The sequence below is a fragment of the Procambarus clarkii genome, chromosome 2 (assembly GCF_040958095.1).
Source record: "Procambarus clarkii isolate CNS0578487 chromosome 2, FALCON_Pclarkii_2.0, whole genome shotgun sequence".
In the NCBI taxonomy this organism is placed as follows: Eukaryota; Metazoa; Arthropoda; class Malacostraca; order Decapoda; family Cambaridae; genus Procambarus; species Procambarus clarkii.
The window spans coordinates 41,503,736-41,509,778 of record NC_091151.1 but is presented as its reverse complement, the minus strand read 5'-3'; the positions used below and the strand labels follow the sequence as shown (position 1 = coordinate 41,509,778).

The 6,043-nt window shown below is 35.6% G+C and overlaps 1 long non-coding RNA gene across 2 annotated transcripts; it reads left to right on the top strand.

Moving 5' to 3' along the window:
• Positions 1–1,097: 1,097 nt before the first annotated feature.
• On the top strand, positions 1,098–5,610 carry LOC138364871 (uncharacterized). Of its 2 annotated transcripts, XR_011228530.1 has the most exons (5): positions 1,098–1,126; positions 1,402–1,542; positions 1,923–1,999; positions 3,572–3,670; positions 4,165–5,610. It is a non-coding gene; the product is annotated as an uncharacterized lncRNA (long non-coding RNA). The 2 variants fall into 2 exon arrangements; XR_011228529.1 differs by having other exon boundaries at positions 1,098–1,542; positions 4,165–5,300.
• Positions 5,611–6,043: the final 433 nt, after the last annotated feature.

The window sequence follows — 6,043 nt, the reverse complement described above, 5'->3', positions numbered from 1 at the left end:
ATTGAATATTGAAGATTAATATTGAATATTGAAGAATAATATTGAAGAATAATTATTCAATATTATTCCTCAATATTCAATATTATTCTTCAATATTATTCTTCAATATTGAATATTATTCTTCAATATTAAAGAATAATATTGAGGAATAATATTGAATATTGAAGAATAATATTGAATAATTATTCTTCAATATTATTATTCAATATTATTCTTCAATATTCAATATTATTCTTCAATATTATTCTTCAATATTCAATATTATTATTCAATATTATTCTTTAATATTGAAGAATAATATTGAATATTGAAGAATAATATTGAAGAATAATATTCAATATTATTCTTCAATATTCAATATTATTCTTCAATATTCAATATTATTCCTCAATATTATTCTTTAATATTGAACAATAATATTGAATATTGAAGAATAATATTCAATATTATTCTTCAATATTATTCTTCAATATTCAATATTATTCTTCAATATTATTCTTCAATATTAAAGAATAATATTGAAGAATAATTACTTTGTTACAATAAAGAAACAGTGATTTAAGTAGAAAAGATTATAATGGTGATGCCGTTGGTACAATTGAAATGCAATTAACGAAGTGTGAGTGTACGGTGCTGTACTGTATTGTAATGTATAGGAGTGTACTGTATTGTACCGTACGGAACTATACTCTACAGTACTGCTGTAATGTATGGTACCGTACTGAAGTGTACTGTAGTATACTGTACTGTACTGTGTTGTACTGTAGTTACAGCTTGAATAAGTAATCTTATTATTTAATCGTTATAATAATATTTATGTAATAATAAGTAATGAAAAGTTATAATTTGAGTGTAATGTAATACATTGTTTCTCATACATTTGGTACATGTATGTTTCTCATACATTGGGTATACATTTTGGTGTATATATTTCAGTTTCAATAAATAATTGTCATTAATTACTAGATTATCGAATTCGGTGGAGCGGACCAATGAGAGTACAGGTTGCGAGAATGTGACGTCAACCTGAAAATGAGAAAGGCGATTGGCTGTTGAGTCGACGTGGTGGGTGAGGATCAACGGAACGTTATTTTGACCCTAGTATTCGCATAGTAGTGGTGTACAAGTTAGTGTTAGGGCGTGTTGTTACTCTGAGCTGGTACCCCGTTACCCTTTGGGGTCGCTAGGGCTGACAGACCCCTAGCTTACACTCACTTTGTACACCGTCAAAACGCGAATACATAGGGTCAAAAATATATATTTATTACATGTGCCTTATCCTCTTTGTGGGGTGATGTATATACACGGTGATATTATTTTAGTGGTGACGTAGAATCATTACTACAATAAATGTATAAATGTTAGTTACGTGCAGATTTGTAATGTATTCATTGTTTTCAGCGGTGTTAGTGAAGGAGGTAAGTGTGAAGATGACGTATCGCTTGAAATGACCCGATTGGTGAGGACTCTGTGGTGGAGCGATGATTCAAGTCAGACCGTGGTGAGCAGAAGGTGGTGGTGGCGGCGGATGTCCCGGTTGAGGTAGATATGCTACTTGTGTAATACCTAGTTTTAGTTAGAGGTTTGGTAATATTTTGTTAGTATACCGTACTAACCCTTCAAATCTTTATAGAAGAATCCTAAGGCTTGAAATTTAAAACTGGAGGAGCACATACTAAATATGTAGTCGACTAAAGTGGTTAGTAGTATTAGCTGCTCAGAGGGTGGGAACCCACAGATCAGTTCCCAAACCAGTAGACTATCCAGGTGTGATCTATGGGTTAAAAATGGATATTTTAAATGAGCCGCTACATCAGTAATTTGTTTCAGTAAAGTAACTAGAGGTTCCACTTAAAGGTAGGGTATAGGGATGAAGTAACCATTTATATTGGTAGCATCCGGTAACTGTTGCCATGTTGCAGGTAATACCGGGACAGATTGCCAGGATGTGTGGAAGACAGCGATACCCGTCAACTTCACTATTGGTGAATACTTGGCCGTAAGTATGAATAGGCTTCTGTATAATTTTCGTGGGGATAGGTTTTAGGTTCGCGCACCCTTACTACAGACTAAAGGTGAGGGTTAATTTTGTGTGGGTTTCAATCACTTTGAGGCGGCGAAGAGTAGTTATGATACAACTTCCACAACATTGAAGGTGTTTGATGTGACAGGAAGCTAGTTTTGCAGTAATTGGTGTTGATGTTTAGAAAAAAGAATTAGTTGAAATGAAAATCGTCAGTGTTGGTGGTAGTTTTGGGATATAAGCATTTAGTACGTTTGACAACGATGACGTTGACTAAATAAGTTAAGTTTAAATAGTCATGTTGGAGGGAGAACTGGCTGCAAAACACAGTAGGAAGTAAAGTGTAAATATAATAGACGGGATGAGTAGGCATATTAAGAGAGCATGTAAAGACTGCGAAAGGTTCATAATGTAAGGACGTAAAATGTTTAGTTCATAACGTGGCCAGTAAGGCAATTATACCGGAATTAGGAATGACTTGTAACGCAGTCGTGTATATTGAAGCGTAACCCATTAGAGGTTTAGGCAAGTAAATTTACGTGACGATAAGCCGTTTAGGAAGGTAATTGGTCCGATTTTGGTGAAAAAATAAAAATCGATTGCGGGCAATGGAATTGGTTAAATAGGTGTTGGTTGAGAATAACGCAATTGGATGGGGATGGTGTAATTTTGACATTGAGGTGGTTAAATAAGTGACTTTGATCACTACAGGCATATTATGGCTTGGATGGTGAGTGCTTTCATATAATATAATAATGTTTATTTAGGTAAGGTACATAAGAGATTTTACAAAGAATGATGGATTTATAGATAGGGCTAGTACATAAAATGCCTAAAGGCACGTACGGAAAGCGTTTTGGGGCATGAAAAACTTAAGCTTTAGTCATTTAACTCATGTTTTTGTTCTCGATACTAATTGAGCATAAACAATGAGATAAAAATGGGGGAACATTGGTGAAAAAGCATGACAAATACAATTAGGTCGACAAACAGCGTTGTTTAAGACATGGGTTGACAATAGTGTGGTAAGGTAGGTTGCAGAGAATTGATTAGGTATAGCTTCGTTTTTGTTAAACTGGTTGAGAGGGGTACAGTCTTTAACATGGTTTGGAAGGTGATTCGACATTCTGGGTCCCTTGATTTGTAGAGCATTTATAGTTTAGATTAAGTCGTACTCTTTTTATATAAAAACTGTATTTATGGTGTGGTGCTCCTTGGTTCTGTTACAACCATCTCTGAAGGTTTTGATTTAAAACCAAACAGGCTTACACCATTGAATGACTCGGGCAAAGCAAACACTTAAGTATAAAAATGGCGTTTTGTTGGAGGATGGTGTTGGTTCCGGAAACTGCTTATTAAGACTAGTGAATAACTGTCGATAGTCTATGGCCTGAGTTCGCGCGTCGCCTTTAAAATTTGTTGATAGTGGTGTTCCCCCCCCCCCCCCCCTGTAGTTTTTGGAAGGGTGTGGTTGTAATAGATATACTCATGTTGATAAGTAATGTTTATATGAATGTTGATAATGTTGAATAAAATGTACTTTCGCAGGTGAGAGGCTTGAGTACCTTTGACGTGGATAACATGGTGTGTAGGTACTTTATGGACAGACGTGCAATTGTTGAATAAAGTTGACGTCTTGCATAGAAGGTACGAAATAATGTTAAAAATTGTTGGAAATGTTTATTGTAGTGCAGAGTCGTTGATCATATAGTTTGATTGTTGTTAGCTATGCAGATGCAGTTGGTATTGAATAGTTATTAAAGTTGTGTGTGTATAATGTAGAATTACAAGGAGAAATGTGGGTGGGGTTAGTGGGCTAAGAGCGTCGTTACTGTGCTCATAGAGGGCAGTACATGTCTTGTGAATGAATGGAAAAATATATAGATGTAAATATAATATTGGAGAATTGTTGAATCATAAATGAGTACAATAGATAATGAAGGGGAAAAATCTGAATTATTGTTTTGGAATATGATTAAAATGTAAAGGGGATGTGAATGTAGTTAATTTATTGTAAGAGTAAAGAAATATAAATGGTAAAAACAGGTTAGTGTGATAATTGTATGAGTAAATTTGAATCATAATTTATGTATGTTATTGGAAATGGGAAAGGCAATAAATACCTATATTATGTTTTTTAGAATTGCGAGATGATGGTAATGGAGAAGGTTGATTGGTAGAGGGAATCGGAGCCAGCGGACTTTGACGTACAACGGAACCAGAGGGTGAAGTGCAAGAATGATTTGTTGAAGAGAGGGATGACGCGACCCACACCGTGAATAACTGAAAGGAGTTAAGATTGACCGATACGAAGACTGGACAAAAAAGAGAAGGGGGGTTCCTGAATCGATAAGTGTTACAATGGCATTTGGTACCTGGAAGTGGAAATTGAGTGTTGCATTTAAAGACGAGATAATAATATAGTCGTATTGAGGGTGGAAGAATGTGTGTTTTGTTGCCTTAATACTTATTTCGTGAAACAGTGTTGGGAAGAGATAGAGGGGCCAAAATGCGTGGATGGTTAAAGAAGGGATGCGTGAAGTTTTGGAAAAGGTGTGAAATGAATGTTATGGAAGGATGTAGAGTAAATGTTAGTTAGCATGTCGTATTGTAAAACGCATATTTGTATACACGAGCAAAGGAGAAGTAATCGGTGTGTGGTTCTATAATATAATGTTAAAACAGAATATATTGATAATGTCGAATGCATTTGTGGTGTTGTAAGGACGTCATTGTGAAAGATGTACTGACAGTCATGTTAGCAGTAATGCATAAATAGTAGTGTACAAGTGAGGCAGTTTTGTGTTGGACAATACTAAAAGGCGTACTCGAAAACTAAGTGCGCAATAAGTGGAAATATGTACTATATATGACAATAATGGATTGTAGTTATTTACAGTTGGTATTAAATCGTAGTTTGAAATGTTGTTAATAATTGAGTTGACCAGAAAAGGAAAAAAAAACGTAAGGTAACCATGTTTTTTTATTGAAGAATAGGATGTTTTTTTTATTGAAGAATAGGATGTTATTTGTTTGTAATTATATGTACTACTAAACCTATGGAGGGGCTGAGTCACAATAACGTGGCTAAAGTATGAGCAGCAGACCACACACTAGAATGTGAATGGACGAGGACGTTTCTGTCCGTCCTGATAGTGTGGTCTGGTCATCATGCTTAACCTATACCTATATTGATAGTTAAGAAATAAAAACAAAAGTTTGTTTGAAATGTATTAATGTTCTCTTTTCACATAATAAAATGTGTAAAATAAAAGAAGCAATTCATTGATACATAAGTTGTATAGCAAATTTAACTGGGTTTTTAGAAGTGTCAAGATAAAACTAGGAGAATCAATGGTCGAGTTAAATGTAACAGCCCCATAATTAAACTTTAATGTTAGACATGTACTATGTATGATAGTGATTTATAGTTATTATTAATGTGCTGTCCATGTGAATTTTGATGATGGGTTGCAGCACTAATATGTATGAGTGACGTAGCTTAGATGTAAGGTGGTGTCTAAAGATAGTTTGATAAGATTACGAGGGGATAGCGTGACTGTGCTTGCTTTACATTCCTCTGTCGTCCTGTCTAAGCTCGAGTATGGTTGCCGTGCTTACTTGTCTGGCAATACTCTTCGCCGTGTTGATGGTTTCGACCATAGTGGGTTACGCCTCGGTTGTGGTCGGTTTCGTGTGAGTCCGTCGTCAGGTTGTATGTTGACAGTGGCTTCGTGTCTCTCCAGGAGCGCTGTGATCGCTACTGTGTTCGGTATCTTGCACGATCCTTGGAAGATCGTTGCTGTGTGGTGGTTTAACTTTTAGCCGTGGTGCGGTTCGTGTTGCTCTTCACCACCTCCCACTTTCGGACGTTATGTTGCTTACATGATTGTGTTTATAGTTTTAAGGTTTCTCGTCATTTTGTTCGTTCCTTGCCTCTGTGGAGTGTACCCTTTGTCAAGTTTTGTAGGTCCTTGACTTGTATTAGTACTTCGCAGTCCCACTCTATTTCCATCTTCA